Source organism: Saimiri boliviensis, chromosome 8, assembly GCF_048565385.1.
Source record: "Saimiri boliviensis isolate mSaiBol1 chromosome 8, mSaiBol1.pri, whole genome shotgun sequence".
Classification (NCBI taxonomy): Eukaryota; Metazoa; Chordata; class Mammalia; order Primates; family Cebidae; genus Saimiri; species Saimiri boliviensis.
This window is the reverse complement of record NC_133456.1, coordinates 6,324,321-6,341,308: the sequence shown is the minus strand read 5'-3', so window position 1 is coordinate 6,341,308 and position 16,988 is coordinate 6,324,321. Positions and strand designations below refer to the sequence as shown.

The 16,988-nt window shown below is 44.6% G+C and overlaps 1 protein-coding gene across 10 annotated transcripts in view; it reads right to left on the bottom strand.

Moving 5' to 3' along the window:
* Positions 1-16,988, bottom strand: part of ERC2 (ELKS/RAB6-interacting/CAST family member 2) — a 970,127-nt gene that overhangs the window by 3,838 nt on the left and 949,301 nt on the right. The gene's annotated exons all lie outside the window — the stretch shown is intronic.

The window sequence follows — 16,988 nt, the reverse complement described above, 5'->3', positions numbered from 1 at the left end:
ATTATTTGTCAGTGGGTTCACAGCTTCTGTTTGGGGTGATAAAACAGATCTAGAAATGACTAGTGGCGACGGCTTTACAACCCTGTGAAGGCACTTAATACCACGGATATGTACTCTTAAAGGTAAAAATGGCAAGGTTTATGTTGTATGTATTTTATCACAATAAAAAAAAATTTAAACAATAGTGGCATCTTCTTAAATTAAGCAGATTGAAACCAAGTTGGCTTTTATCCTCACGTCCAATGCCCTGTGCACATGCTCAACACCAAACATAAATGCAGCAGTCAACCATTTGTCTATTTCCTGCCCTGGAGAACAGGTACCCAGAAGCACCCCAAGGTTTCTCGCTGTCCCAGTGAGGGGCCCTGAGTGTGGACACAGGTGCATCCTGGGAAGCAACAGTGCAATGGGAGAGCAGAGGGGACCCTCCCACACCGCTGCTTCAAACGAGGCTTTCTCCCTGCTGATGCTCAACTTTGTATGCCTGTGCCATTTTCATTCACATATGGCCTGTGAGTGCGTCAGGGTTTCCAGGCACATGAGTTCAGCTATCTGGGAAATACGGCAGGCAGGGGAAAGATCAAACACACACACACACACACACACACTCATGTACACACAAGTCACCTTTTATATGTACCCTGAGCTGTCTCATTTGGTGGTTGATATGCAGCATTTTTCGAGTTATGCCGACTAACAAGAACTCCAAAGATCCCTGTGTCTGCACAGGTAGGCAGCTATTTCAAGCCATCATTAAGTAGTGCAAATGAAATATGTGGCTTGGATGAACTCTGCTAATTCATACTCTGAGGAGTTTGGTGTAACCCTTCTGGTTAGGAAACTTGAATCGGGGCAAAAAAATGACTTTTGCAGAGCCAGAAAGTTAGGGAGTTCCTAGAGCAGATCATATTACTCATTCTGGCACATAAACTCTCTGCAAACTTTGTATGAAAATTGTAAGTCAGAGCACGCTTTCTGTTTCAAGAGCGGTGCATAGCTCTAATTCTTTTGTGCATTAAGCATTTCTTAATCATCCTTTTAAAGGGCTGACCAATATATTAAAAGGCCACATGATTAAAAGGTAAAGAGAAACCCAAAGTAGTATTAAAATGCACCAGTCATTTTTTTTTTCACAGATGGGGAAATGAGTGAAAAATAATTACAGTGAATGTCTGATGTCCTTGATGTTTTTCCAAGATAAAGTAGCAAAGAACAATCATTTATTCAGTTGTGAGAAAGATTTCCAGCTGAGCAACAGGTCACAAACCAGAATACAAAGCCTCACAATTGTAGCACACTGCTTTTGGGTAAGGCTTATGCTGGAGACAAGAGAATTCTCAAAAACTGTAGCCATTCCTTCAATCAAACAATCCATTCACGAGGAGGCCTAAATGGGTTTGAGGAAAAAAAGAAAAACAACAAGGAAACCACAAGCGACACCGCCAGCATTTAGGAATGCAGATGATCCCTTGTGGGGGGGCAAACAAGCATATGCTTTAAAAAAAAAATAAAAACCGAATCCTGGCTTCTAGCAATGAGGCAATCTGGGCTGCCACCCACTGTGAGATGATCCCTGGCCAGTCCTCCCTCACCTGGACAGTCACAGCAACCCTAACTCTTCTCCAGCTTCCTCTCTTACAGTACCCAACTCTGCACTTTCAACATAGCAGCTGAAAATAGCGCCATGTCAATGGTGGCATCCACTCACAGTGCATTCTCATGTACAGTTTACAACCCCTGTTTACAACCCTGTTTATAATCCCATTGCCCTTAGGATGCAGGACTGACTGGACTCCTGGCCATACTGGCGAAGCCCCATCTGGCCTCTCTCTCTGCAGTCCTGTACTTACCCCTAACATTCCATTCTTTATGTTGCACCTAAGCTGAGCTTGCTCTGCAGCCCTAAAAATTTATTTTCTCCCCATCGCACAAGCATGTCTTTCTATTTAACATGCGTTTACACCAGCTCTTTATCTGATCGAGCCCTGCTTATTCTTCAGTTTCAGCTTGGATGTCATGTCTTCTCAAGAAGTCTTTCCTGACCCTCTTGGGTATGATATAGAGTAGGAAGTCTCACATATACTACAGGGTCCCCTTCTGATGAGTTATCTAGACCTGTACACCTAATATGGGGTGTATGTGTGTGTGTACATCCAATATGGTGTATGTGTGTATAATATATATATATATATATGTGTATGTATGTATGTATCTTTTATTTTGAGGCAGGGTCTTGCTCTGTCACCCAGGCTGGAGTGCAGTGGTGTGATCATGGCTCACAGCAGCCTCGACCTTCTGGAATCAAGTAATCCTCCTTATCTTGGACCCCTGAGGAGCTAGGACTAGAGGCACATGCCCCCATGTCTGACTAAGTTTTGTATTTTTTATAGAGATGAGTTCTCACTCTATGTTGCCCAAGCTCATCTCAAACTCCTGGGCTCAAGTGTTCCACCTGCCTCAATCTCCCACAGTGCTGGGATTATAGGAATGAGCCACTAAACCCAGCTACCAGGTTAGAGAGCACCTCAGGTAGGCAGAATCCTTAAATCTACTCCCCACCCAAGATTCCCTACCCTAATCCCTGGCACAGGGGGTGAAAACATATCAGACCACATTTACCATAAAGTTACCTTACAGACGTAGCTACTCATCAGTTGACTTTAGTCTAAAGGGAGATTATCAACTGGGTGAGGTGGCACATGCCTGTAATCCCAGCACTTTGTGAGGCTGAGGTGGGTGGATCTTTTGAGCCCAGATGTTGGAGACCAGCCTGGGCAACATGACAAATACCTGTTTTCACAATAAAAGTTAAAGATTAACTGGGTGTGGTGGCAGGCACCTGCAATTCCAGCTACTTGAGAGGCTGAGGTGGGAGGATCGACTGAGCTGGGGAGGTCAAGGCTGCAGTAAACTGTGATTGTGCCACCCCAGCCTGGGTGATGAGTGAGACCTTGCCTAAAATTAAAAATAAAAAATTTTATAAGGAGCGATTATCTGAGCGGATCTAATTTAATGACAGAAGCCCTTTAATAGCAGAGACTTTTCTTTGCTGTAGCAGAAGAGAAAGTTAGGGAAATTTGAAACCAGGGTGTTGGCTGTGCCATGATGGAAGGAGCCACAGGGCAAGGACCTGAGAGCTTCCTATCCGACGGGAGAAAGGCACTCAGGTGACCGTCAGCAAAGGAACAAGGACTGCGGTCTTACAACCCCAAGGAAATGCATTCTGTCAACAACCCAAAGGAGCTTGAAGGCGAATGCTTCCTGGAGCCTTAAGATTAAAGTCCAGCAAAGTCCATCTTGACTTTGGCTTTTGAAATCCTAAGCAGAGAATCCAGTTGAGCCCACCTGGACTTCTGTCCTACTACGAAACTGTGAGCTAATAAATGGGTGTGATTTTCCACCACCGCATTTGTTATGTAGCAATGGAAGACTAACACAGCACTTCTTTGGGCCAGACAATGTGCTTGGTGCCTGGAATATAATAGTGAGAAAAACAGCCAAGGTCCATGCCTTCATGAAGCCTGTATAGTTGGGAGCAAGACAGTCAACAGATAGACACACAGGTCAGCGAATGAATGAAAATGTAAACATTTGCACCATGAAGGAAAGGAACAGGGCACTGTGACAGGGATGCCTAAAATGTACCAAGTGACTGCTGATAATTATAATGTCAACTTTTACTTTCTTTTGAGAGGAAAAGATGTCCACTACTTTTCAGTGGAAAAAGCAGATTACCATTTTATATGCATAGTTCCATCTTTTTGCATCAACATGCACATAAAGAAACATTTACAAGTGTATACACTAGAACATTATTAATATTTCTCTCTGGGTGGTGTTTTTCAAATTTTCTTCTTCATTTAATTTTTTTATTTTTATTTTTTTTAATAAAGTCTCTCTCTGTTGCCCAGGCTGGAGCGCTGTGGTGCCATCTTGGCTCACTGCAACCTCTGCCTCCCGGGTTCAAGCAATATTCCTGCCTCAGCCTCCCAAGTAGCTGGAACTACAGGCGTGAGCCATGGTGCCCAGCCATTAATTTTTTTCTCCTTTAGACTTTTTTTTTTAACTTTTTGGATTTTTTTTAAACTGAAGAATATATAAATATTATCATACTGAAATATAAAGCTATTTTCTTTGTGGGGAGAAATCAGTATTGGGTGAGACTGCTGCTCCTGACTTGGTTCTAGGTTGGCGGGGGTGTGAGGGGTGAGGTGGGTGACTGAGCACAGCAGTAAGATTCAGCCCCAGGACAAACGCCCCAGGGAGAGCAGGCTATAAATGTGTGGTGTCTCACAACTATTCCTTCAGACTGTTTTTCTTTGGAATAAAGACACCTGCCCGATTATGGCTTTCTTCTCCTGCCCTTTCAGTAGTGATTTGCAGAAACAGGCTGGGAGAAAGGGGTCTTTGGTAAACACGGAGGGGTTAAAGGGGAAACTGTTTAATAACAGTAGTAAAACGCAGGCTATTTTTGACATCTGGGTTAATGTCCATTATGTTCCATGTGCTTTCCAAATGTGTGCAGTGTGCCCCCAGGTACAAAAACAGACACCCATTCACGACGGCTTCAGATGCCCCTAACATACTGCACGTGGTGCCCACATAAAAGGCAAGCCCCTGATATACTAATTAACAACGGTTGGAGGAGAAGAGACGCTCCTTCTCTGGGCAGCGGGCATCTGCAGAACAGCTCCATGGAGCCATTCTGCTCGCGGGAAAACCCAATAGAGTCGTTTCTCCTTTAAAAAAAAAAAAAAAAAAAAAACCAACAAAAAACCCCCTATAACTACATCTGTGTTATTACTTAACATCTTTAAAAACGGGGTGGAACGGGTTTCCCGTTTTCCTCATGAAGATTTATTTATTATTGTTGTGATCAAAGTGGCAACAAATTATGTTAAATCATTTAATTTTCTTGATAGGAGCAACCACCTTGAAACCATAATTCAAAAATATGAGTGGAGAGCAACATTTTACCTTGAGCATGGACTCCTGCAGCTCCACGGGGCAATAAAATGTAACACTTTAGAACCCAAACGGCTGGGGGCTGGGATGGGGGTGGGCTGAGCCAGCCCAGTGCTCAGAATTGCAAACTGCTGTTAGGGATGATGGAGTTTGCTGGGAGGAGGCAATCGAGGGACTTGGTATTTCATCTTTGGTTTCTGTTTCGCGAGGTATAACTCACCCATAATGTTTTAAATGAAGAGATTCAGATGAATATGGGCTGTGTACATCAAAATGGCAGCGCAGACTGCTATGTTTCCGTAGGATTTATTTTTGTTGTTATTATTGTGGAAAGGATTATTAACAGCTACCATTTGGTGCATGTTATCTGCCACCGCCCTCTGTCTTTTGCATTAGTATCTAAAACCAGCTTGATAGCACTGAGGTACTAATGCAGTTCGTTAACAGTCCTTCATGCAGATGAGGAAACAAAACCTTAGAAGAACTGGATGGTTTTGGTAAAATTCCCCACCTCCTTGGGGCCTCATTTGAACCCATGTCTTCTGGACTCCAGCAACCATTCCCTCCAGAGACCACTGCCGCTTTGAGGCAAGGATTTCCTAAACCTGTCTTTTGTGTCCTGCCTTTCCCATTTTCCTAACCTCTCCATAATGCCTGTAATATGTAACTAAGTTTTTTTTGATTATCTAAAAACTGGCCAGGTGCAGTGGCTCACACCTGTAATCCCAGCACTTTGAGAGGCTGAGGCGGGCGGATCACTTGAGGCTAGGAGTTCAAGACTAGCCTGGCCAACATGGTGAAACCCAGTCTCCACTAAAAATACAAAAATTAGCCAGACGTAGTGGCGGGCACCTTTAATCCCAGCTACTCGGGAGGCTGAGGCAGGAGAATTGCTTGAACCTGGGAGGTGGAGGTGGAGGTTGCAGTGAGCCAAGATTGTGCCACTGCACTCCAGCCTGGGTGACAGAGTAAGACTCCATCTCAAAAAAAAAAAAAAAAAAAAAAAAAAAAAAAGGATGTTTCCTTTTTAAAGAAATATTTATTCTGCAACCCTAATAGAACCCTTATCTGTTTAATATACACTATGATAATTGCATGACTAATAAAGTAAAAGTGCTTGTTCACAAAACACCTAAAACTATCTCCTGGATATGCTCCCCCTGCCTCCAACCAGCCGTACCTGGGAGACTGTGCCAGTCATGGCCTTCTCCCACTGGCAGCACCAGGCACGAGTCGGCTGGTCTTACATTCACTCCTGCCACCAGCCAGCCCCAGCACCACCCTACTCTACATTTTGGGCTTTTGTCTTCTCAAGGGCAGAAGGCAGTGAAATTAAAAATCAGGTATCTGCCATTCAGCACAAGCATTAAGTACTCTATGTACTTTTTAAAGCATTGGTTGAATAGAAATATATGTGGTTGTTTCTCCCCGAAAGAATGCCTTCTTTAACTGGAGAGACTGCCCATGGCCAAAGACCTTCGTCACTCTCCTCCAGGTTTCTCCATCTCCACACTGTGACCACGTGGGGCTGGATGATTTTTTGCTGAAGGGGCTGCCCTGTGCATGCTAAGCAGCATTCCAAGCCACTCCCCCCTAGGTGCGGTAGCACCGCCCCTCTTCCAATCACACAATCAAACATGTCTAGGGACATTGCCAAATACTGCCCCACTTGACAACCATTCACCTCATCAACTGTTATGGTATATAATTGGTTGACTGTGCTGTTTCAAAAAGTAATATGTTGGTAGATATGTACAGTATATGCATACATGCATCTACCAACCTATATAAGACATGAACACTTTTAGATAAATAAAGATTAATTTCTAAGCTGCTTTTGTATTATTCAGAAACAGCTGCATAGATTTAAAAGTCCTGTGGAAATAGGTACAATCTCAGTAATAAAAATAATGAAAATGTACAACTTATCTGACATAAAAATAGAAATGCTGCAATCCTGAGATAGTGAGACACCTAAGACACTTGCTGAGCTAAGTGAAAAGGTGAAATCTAGTTTAAATTTATAGCATTCCTTCAGTGTCCCTCTAGGAGTTTGGCATTTTGCCAGGGTTCCTTGTTAAAAATTTGTTAAACGTGTTTGGCATTAATGCAAACACAAAGTGGTCATTTGTTACAAATTCTATTGGAATGCATTCATTTAAGGCAATGAAGTAGTTACTAGAAAAGAAAAAAAAAGTTCATTAAGTACATTTTAAAAATACAATGATGTATGCGGTGTGTGACTGCGGCGCCCCGGTGGCTATATAAATCGCTGACGGAATAACCACACATTGTGTTTAGTTTGAAATTGGAATCTTTTAAACAAAACTGACAGAACAAAAACTGGTTTTGTTTGTTGTCAAAACCGATGATAGTCTTTCTTTTCTGAACTAGTTAAAATAACGAAACGTTTGGCATACAATTTTTAACATCTCAAAAATCAGTGAAACCTACAGGTTAAAAGAATGCTTTGGGAATCTTTGGGGGTGCCCCTACTGACATCAGAGATGGGGGCTGATCCAACAAACAGAACACCTGCACTGTGGAGAGAGGGGAAAATGCCCGAACCACCCTGGAGAACCTCACTTGGGTAGCGCCAGTACCTCTGCGCTCTGAGCTGCCTGAGGTTATTAGGTTACCTGCAGAGGGAAACCGTGGCTTTCATCACAGAGACGATGGAATCCTATGAGCAAATATCCTAAGCCTGTGTCTAGAACTCCCACCCCCTGTCTTGCCCTAAACTGTTCACACAAAGGAATTATTGCTGAATAATGGTGACTCCTTAGCTTGCTGAAGAAACAGTTCTGAAGCTCAGCTCCAGGAGAAAGAGGATACTTGACATCATCTGACATGTGGCCCTGCAGCATGGCTCTCTGCAGATGTCAATGTGGAATGCCTCATCTCAGGGGCCTTTGACGCTGGCTGAAAACCAGTGCTAAAAGTGAATGAAAAACTCACCATTTCCAAGAAATATTCAGAAATGATTTACTACTTTCTTCTTTCCTCTCTCTCTCACACACTGACATATTTAATACTTGCCACCATGAAAGTATCCAGATAATAGAATCTCAGTGGTCCTGAGACCCTGGAACCAGCTCAAATTCCCATAGCTCCCAAATTGCCTTAGGTTGGTCTCTTCTGCCATCTGGGTTTGATATTATCTAGGCTGCCCTTGAAGCAGATGGATCCAGGATCTCTCGATCCCAATCTCTGGAAACATTCTCCTAGTTATGAGTAAATTTAGCTTGGGTACTGGTTCATGCCTGTAATCACAGAACTTTGGGAGGCTGAGACGGGTGGATCGCTTGCCCTGGAGTTTGAGACCAGCCTGGGAAATGTGAGAAAACCTCATCTTCACAAGAAATCCAAAAAATTACCCAGGCATGGTGGCAGGTGCCTGTAGTCCCAGCTACTTGGGAGGCTGAGGTGGGAGGATTTATTGAGCCCAGGAGGTCAAGGCTGCAGTGAGCTGTGATCACGCCACTGTCTCCAGCCTGGGTGACAGAGTGAGGCCCAGTCTCCAAAGAAAAGGATAAATTTAGACAAAACCTCTTGCATCCTGTACGTGGCTTGAAAAAGTTTATCCAACCCTTCATAAATGCCAAACAGGATCAAGAAACAAAAACTCGGCCAGACACGGTGGCTCACAACTGTAATCCTAGCACTTTGGGAGGCCAAGCCAGGCAGATTGCCTGAGCTCAGGAGTTTGAGACAAGCCTGGGCAACATGGAGAAACTCTGTCTCTACTGAAAATACAAAACTCAGCTGGGCATGGTGGCGTGCACCTGTAATCCCAGCTACTCAGGAGGGTGAGGAACAAGAATTGCTTAAACCCGAGGCAGAGGTTGCAGTGAGCCGAGATCGCACCACTGCACTCCAGCCTGGGAGACAGTGAGACTCTGTCTCAAAAAGAAAAAAAAAAAAAGGTTTAAGAACAGACAGTGAGAAAATACTTGTCTTCAGAAGCAACAAGAACACATAATGGGAAAGAGAAGAACCATACCTTGAATATTGTAGAACACATCTTGGTTTTGTGTGGCCTAATGTTCATACCATTTTGGAGGCCTTCTTTAGGAAAAAGAACACATAAATAATTGACTATTTCAAGCTTGATAAAAATATACGGCCTTGTGAACACGTCACTGGGGCACCCCTCCCAGGGCGTTGAAAAAGTTTGCCTATCTGACTTTTCCAGCTTACGTAACTCCAAACATAAGCCCCATTATCTTCATGATCATAACCTCTGTTATCTTATTTTTGACATGGCATTTTCAAATTCCAGTTTAAATAAAGTAAAACATTGTTAAAAAGCCCCTGACTGAAAAGAATTTGATTTTAAGATGAGCCTGCCATAGCATATACAAGCCACAGAGAGACATCTCCCTAAACTGGATGGTAAGAAAGTTGTCACGTTCAGGAAAGAGATGCTCCTCCTAGAAAAGGAGACAGGGAGGCATTTTGGAGAATCTGAAACATGAAGGAACAATTTGATATCTCAAGTCTAGTGACCAGAAGTGGCTCCAATGACAAGTGTTTACAACAGGATCTTCATAGAGCCAATAATGGCAATTAGTCTCCAGGATTTGAAGGCGCCCTTCCCGCCTCACTGAGGTGGAATGCCATTTACTCTTGGGCTGGTGACTAATTAGGGGTCTCGTTTGAAGATCAAGGTTTTGCGATCCCTGCTTCTTAATAACATGGTTTGCCTGTCGGCCACCTGGGTCCAGGCGAGACCTCCTTTTCCCCCTCCCAAACAGCAAGCATTGCCTTAGGCCAGAGCAAGTGTGGGCAGGAAACCACAGATCCAGCCTTTTGAGCAATTTAACCTCTTCACCGCCAAGGTCCTGCAACCCAGCGCTTGATTCAGCTGTGCAAAAAATGGAGGCATTTGATCTTGTTTTTCAGGCAGGGCTGAAGGCTTGCCTGTGATGCAAAGTAATCACCTTGGAAGTGAAATGCTATGCAGCATACTTTCTTGAAGAAGAGAGAGAGGAACACTCCACTTTTCCAGATGAGGAGCTCATCAAGAGGGTCTCTGCATTTGCTTCAGGTTGGGCCATTTGCAGAATGCATAATAGAAAAGCCCGGCTAAAGAAGAGAGGAGGCAGAGTCCGAATATAACTGCTCAGGAGACCCAAGAAGCTGAGGTCCCTGTGTCTTCCGACATCTTGCCAGGACCCCGTGGCCTTGCTGTGTGAGGCTGGGCTGGGGCTACACTTTCTAAGACACGGTGCAGGAGAGGCCAAAACAGCAGGAAAAGTAAGCTGCAAAGAATTAAGCTTGTAACAACTTGGGCAAAGCACAAACAGTGACTGAAGTTGGTCCTTTGGCTGTTGACATATGCTGGCCTGGGTCGGCTGTGGTCACTAAACCCATTAGCGTTCCGATGTGGCAACAGCTCATGCAGCAAGTTCAGTGTGTTTTTGTTTAATTTCTAAATTCTGAGTGCCTGCCTGCAACGATGGCCTGCGGAAGACAGGCAACCCCACTGCCATAAACACAGTCATCATTGTCAGTGATCTGAAATTCATTTTTTAAACTATTTATTTTTTGGCAGATAGGGGCTGGAGTTTTGCATATGGTTAACTGTTTTTTTAATTTCAACTTGCTACACACTTCTGTGTGTTTTCTAAGCAAGCACCAGTTCAGAGTTTCCACCGCAACAAAAGGAAAAGGCTTCTCTGGGGGGAGGGGACCATCTTTGGTAGTGGGGGAGGGGAGAAGGGAAACATAAACACAAGCCAGCAACCAGCTGGGTGAAGTCAGGCCTTCTAAAGATGGTCGGCCCTCTCTGGACCCTAATCCTCACCCACATGCAAATAAAGGAACAGGAAGAATGCTACCTCATTTGGGTCTGCAGAGTTGAAAGCAGTGGGTTCTTAAATGAGATACGAAGGCAAATTCAGTATGGATTTTATATTGCCTTCAAGCAATGTTTACGAAAACTACAGGAATCCTTCCTTCCTTTCTCCTTTCCTTCCCATCCTCTCTCCATCTGTTCTTCTCTTCCACAACTTGCTTTAGCATTTACCAGGAACCACGCTAAGTACTAACGACATGTGGCTGAACAAGACAGCCACTAGCTCTGACTTCATGGAATGCACATCTCGTAAGCATGCCAGACATTATATTCAACAAATCATTAAACAGAACATGGGATTAATTAAAGTCATGCTAAGTAACGAAGATGAGAATGGCCCGCCGACATTCACTGAACACAGACACTTGTTTTACAATATCCAGTCCTTATACTCTAGAGAGGTTGTCATTATTAACCCATCATACAGCTCCAGAAATGGGTGCAGAGAGGTTACATGTGTCCTAGTGTGCAAGAATCACACCACTGCCCTACCACCTATTGATCCCATAGCTAGTAGGTGGTGAGGCAGTGGTGTGACCCTTGCATAGCAAGATGTCAAATCCGCAGCTTACAGGAGCACACTGGCATCCTGACTTGATCTGACAGGGGGGTTGGAAAGACTTTCCTGGAAGTCACATCTCCTGTGGTGTATGCATACATACTGGAAGAGAAGAACTTATTTTGCACTGTAGTAATTGACAAATAACTGTGGATTTTAATGCATTCCAAGGGTTTGGCTCAGACTCTTTGCTTTCAAATTGATTTTCAGTCATTAATTTTTGTTTCCCAGCAAAAGCTCACCTATGGCCTCCTTCAAAAGCCTCCACTCTAGACAATCAAGCCACATGCAGCCTCCTTCCCCTCCATGAGTTTGCATTATGGTCTTCTGGCATCATGGTATTTGAGATGATTAAGCACTTTTAAATATGAAAAACATTAACATGTCTGAAGCATTCTTCCTGACTGTCAAATGTTTTGCCTTAACAAAGATTCAGAATGTCTTCCTCTCCCTGTCACAGCAAAGCAATACATTTTCTCCTGGAAATTCAACTGCATAAATCCCATCCAGAAACCTCAAGCAATGTATCTTGACATCTTCATTTCATTTAGAAGGAATGCAATGATTGATCATTTATCATTCTGAAATTGAGTAAACTATCGGGAGGATTCCAATCTATTGCTTCTATGAAACTGATGGGATATTCACATGTCTTCTGGCTGCATGAAAGCTTTAGGGTCCAAGTTGCCTTTGAAAGAATGAGGATGCTAAAAAGATTACTGAGGAAAGGTATGCCTTTACAGGCAAAGTATATTTCCAAGGCTTGACTTCCTCCAAATGAAACCCTCCCCCAGCAATGGCCAGGATGTGTGGTGCTCAGGTACTTCCCCTCCTCTATCTCCATATGCAAAATCTTTCCTTCCTGCCCCTATCCTTTCACAGGTAACCTTAAAGGACTGAGGAAATTTTTTTTTTTTTTTTGAGACGGAGTTTCGCTCTCGTTACCCAGGCTGGAGTGCAATGGCGCGATCTCGGCTCACCACAACCTCCGCCTCCTGGGTTCAGGCAATTCTCCTGCCTCAGCCTCCTGAGTAGCTGGGATTATAGGCACGCGCCACCATGCCCAGCTAATTTTTGTATTTTTAGTAGAGACGGGGTTTCACCATGTTGACCAGGATGGTCTCGATCTCTTGACCTCGTGATCCACCCGCCTCGGCCTCCCAAAGTGCTGGGATTACAGGCGTGAGCCACCGCGCCCGGCCTACATGAAATCGACACTGGTAGAACTTGCCTTCTGATCTGTAAGATTTCTATTTAACCTAAAGCTGTTTTGTCCAACAATTTTTATTGCAGTATAAACAAAATGGCATCTTTCTGGGATGTCTGGGCCAGGCCATTGGCATTGTAGCTGACATTCTGGTTCCCACATCATTATAACGTCTTTATGTTGAGTAGAACTGCTTAGTCAGCAGGAGAACTGGCCGGGGTGCTACAGAGTGAGGTTTTTGGAGTGTCAACAATCTATCACTGATCTTGTGCTATGTGTGGGGATAGGGGGAGGACTATCAAAGCAACAAAAAACAAGGTTCTCAAGTCCAAGGATGTCTTTGATAATGGTAGATCCCAAGTGAGTGCCCATTATGTGTTTTCCGTGTTGTAGGTTTTGAGAAATAGAACGGGATGCCTCCAGAATTCCAATCGATCCCTGCAAATGTACACATGCACAGCATTTTCTCAGGAGGCCCACTGCTCAACAGACCACCTTAAAGGGAAACAATAACATCCCCCTCCAAAGAATGGGGAGTTTAGAAAAGCAAGCAGAGGTTATTTCAGTGGGAATCTGAGGCCAGTCACATTTATACAGTGCCAAAAAACAGGCATGCTCTCTGGTTTGAACTTACATTTAAATCCCATGCCAAAGCCTGCCCTTGTCTGCATGAAGCACAAGGGCCCAGGGCTGAAACCCTTGGTCTCCCATCTCCAGCTCCCACTCAGGGATATAAGTGAACTCTGTAATTGTCTCCATGTGTAACTGGGAGCACTGTAACAATGGACCTCTCAGATGGGCCCATTCTCCCATCTGTTCTGGGGCTTCCAGCTATCATAAATGTTTCCAACTTAGATGTGGAGGTACCCTGAGAGGGAATTTCTGTGCTGCTTTTGTCGCTGGTCACTTTGAAGATTAAAGAGAGGAAAAAGTGTTTTCATAATATGTGAACTGGCTGAAAGTTTCCCTATTAAATCCCAAAGTCCTGGCAGGCAGGGGTCGGGCTTAACTTCTCTAAGAGAGGGTTGGCATCCAGGCCTAAAGGCTAGGAAATGCCTTTGGGCAGACCTGGGCCAGAGACCAAGGGGCTGGGGCATGGCAAAGTGGTCACCCAAGGCATGATGCCAGTGGGTTCTCAGGGGACCCTTGAAACCACTACCAACGCCAATGCAGAAAGACCACAGGGTCCCCTGGAACACCCATGGATATAGCAGAGGGCTCAGCTTTGCTGTGGAGAACTTCCTTGGGAGCTAGTCCCTTGAGTGATACTGCAAAGCTCTGCAGAGACATACGAAATTCCTGATCGGGTGTGCCAATCCATGAACAGGGATTCCTACTGCTGCAGGAGGCACATGGCTAGGTCTTCCTTCAGGGCTTTTGCATAGATGTTCCCTTTCACTTGGGCACTTCCCCCATCATCCTTTACCTGGCTGCCTTCTGCTTATCCTTGGATGTCTGTTTCAATATCACTTCTTCAGGGGAGGCTTCCTGACTTCTGTTCTTGGTCAAATCCTCTTGCCAAACACTAACTTGGCAATTCCTCCTCCCTCTGCCTGTACGCACTCCTGCTTCTGGGCAACTTGGTATCAGACATTTGTGTTAGGATCTGATTAGTGCCTGACTGTATCCTCGACTGCCTTCATGAGGACAGGCTGTATGCGTCCTGCTCACTGCAGTGTTTCTTGTGTGCCTGCCACACAGTGGGCACACAATAAATATTGATGTCGATTAAGAAGACAGCGAAGTTCATTGATGGTAACGCACATTTATCAAATGCTTACTATGTGCCAGGAATAGCCCTAAATGCTTCTGCAGCAGTGATTGTCAATCTCAGCACTATGGACATTTTGGACTAGATAATCTGTTGTTGCCATAAGCACTAAACGTGAGAGCCTGAGACAGGGCCTAACAGGAGCTTCATACGTGTGGACTACCCATCACTGCTTCCCCTTTCTGTTTGGCTGACTTCAGGGAAGCCACTTAACCTCTTTGAGCCTCAGTTTTCTCATCTCCAAAGTGAAGATAATAACTCTAACCTCTCCAGGTGGTTGAGAACATCAAACAAAATGAACTCTGCCTATAAAGCCTCTTGCTAATGGCTGGCATATGACAGGAGTGCAATGAGCAGTGGTCCTTATTACCACCCCCTCTATAGTAGCTCATATACAGCAGAGAGCTGGGCAGCAGGAACAGCTTGATCCTGAATGCCAGAAATAACCAGAATGGGGTGGTCCTGCCCAGGTTATGTATGGGCTTGGTCATCTTCATGAAAAGATGTGTGCAGAGTAAAGAGAGAATACATTACAGGGACCAGGAAGTAACAGTGGCAGAAGGAACCCCAAGCTTCCCCAAAACTGCAAATTCCCTGCCTCCAACCTGGGGCACCTCGGCAGCCAGCCATGTTGGCAGCCTCACACTTTCTCCTGAGCTCTTCCTGTTGGCACAGCCCACCCCTGTTTTACAAAGCTCCAATGGGGTTTTTTTTTTTTTTCTTTTTCTTTTTTTCATGGCTCCAGCTGTTAGATAAACTTTCAAGGATATTTCTGTGGCAGGTACAAACCTGGACAGGAAGCCTTGGGAAGAAATCCTAAATTAATTATATGTCAACATTTAAGCCACAAGAAGGAGCAGTTGTCATAAATTTTTGGAAGGTTAAAATCCAATTTTAGTTGTAAACGTGGAGCAAGCTAACTGACTCACTTGTGAACGAGTGCCAACAAAATGATATATTTTACATTCTTTCACAGCTTGTTTTGGCTAAACACAATGAAAAAAGAGAGAGAGGAATTACAGTTTTTATTCTTCAGTGGCCTAAGGTGTTCAATCATGCAAAAGAGCTACATGTGCCAAAGCAGAAGAAATTAGCTGAGTTTACCCATATTTTTGGGTGCCTTCCACCTTTATAGAGAAAGGAAATGGAGCTGAAAACTCAAAAGAAGGCCACAGGTACCACAGCATGGTCATCATTAGCGCTGATGGCCCAAGACTGGACATTCCTGATGACAAATCGAGACTCCTCCAGGAACTACCCTCATGGTTTATCCTCAGTCCTGACCAAACCTCAGCACACTAACAATTTCTAAAACGTCATTTTCTGAGCATTTGCCCTAGGTTGAATTCAATGGTAGGGAGTCATGAGCAGAAAAGCAGAAGAATTTCCTTTAATTTTCACAAATTATGAAGGTAGCTGGGTTACGGTTATAATTTTTGCTTGTTTTCTCATTCATTCACACATTCATTCAGGTCTTCCATTCAACAAGCAATCATTTTTGCCAGCCATGGGCCAGGACTGGGGATTTGAGGGGGAGTAGGAATAAACCCTAATCTCAAGACTTGTAGCCAGGTCAGCGGCACAGATGGGTAAAAAGACAACTGAAATACAATGTGATAATGTAAGCTCATGGGGACCCAAGATGCCCCTAGACACCTCGTATAGTGTCAGAGAGGGCCAGCAAATGTTCCTCATAGGAGATGACTTCCAGGTTGAGATGTGAGGGGTGGTGAGTAGGAGCTACCCAGTGGAAGAGGAAAGAAAGGAGGTCTCTGAGCAGAGGCGCAGCGTGTGGTAAGGCCTGAAACAGAGCCAAACCAAAGCTGACCCAGAGAACCTCAAGGATCAAGTACACAACATGGAATGGGAATGGGGGAGTGGCAGAGCCAGGGCAGAGAAGCAAGCAAGGCCAGGCCACGCGGGACTTTGTGGCTACAGTAAGAGGCTGGATGCTGCCTTCAGGCAGTGGGACACCATGGAAGGGGAGTGACCTAGCCAGATGTGTGACTTCAGGGCAAAGTGGAAGCTGGGTGGAGGCAGTGGGGGACTACAAAGCCTTTCCTTAAGGGAAGAACAATTTCTTGGGTGGTGTCAGTTGAACTCTTTCCCCTAAAATGATATTTTCAAGTCCTAACCCTTAGTAACTGTGAACGTGACCTTAGCTGCAAATAGGGTCTTTGCAGATACATTTGAATTAAGATTATACTGACCTAGGGTAGGCCTTAATCCAATGACTGGTGTTCTTAGAAGAGGAAAAATTGGGCCGGGCGCAGTGGCTCAAGCCTGTAATCCCAGCACTTTGGGAGGCCAAGGCGGGTGGATCACGAGGTCAAGAGATCGAGACCATCCTGGTCGACATGGTGAAACCCCGTCTCTACTAAAAATACAAAACATTAGCTGGGCATGTTGGCGCGTGCCTGTAATCCCAGCTACTCAGGAGGCTGAGGCAGGAGAATTGCCTGAACCCAGGAGGCGGAGGTTGCGGTGAGCCGAGATCGTGCCATTGCACTCCAGCCTGGGTAACAAGAGCAAAACTCCAAAAAAAAAAAAAAAAAAAAAAAAGAAGAGGAAAAATTGGGCACTGACACAGAATACATACAGGTAGAAGGCCATGGGGTGATGGAGG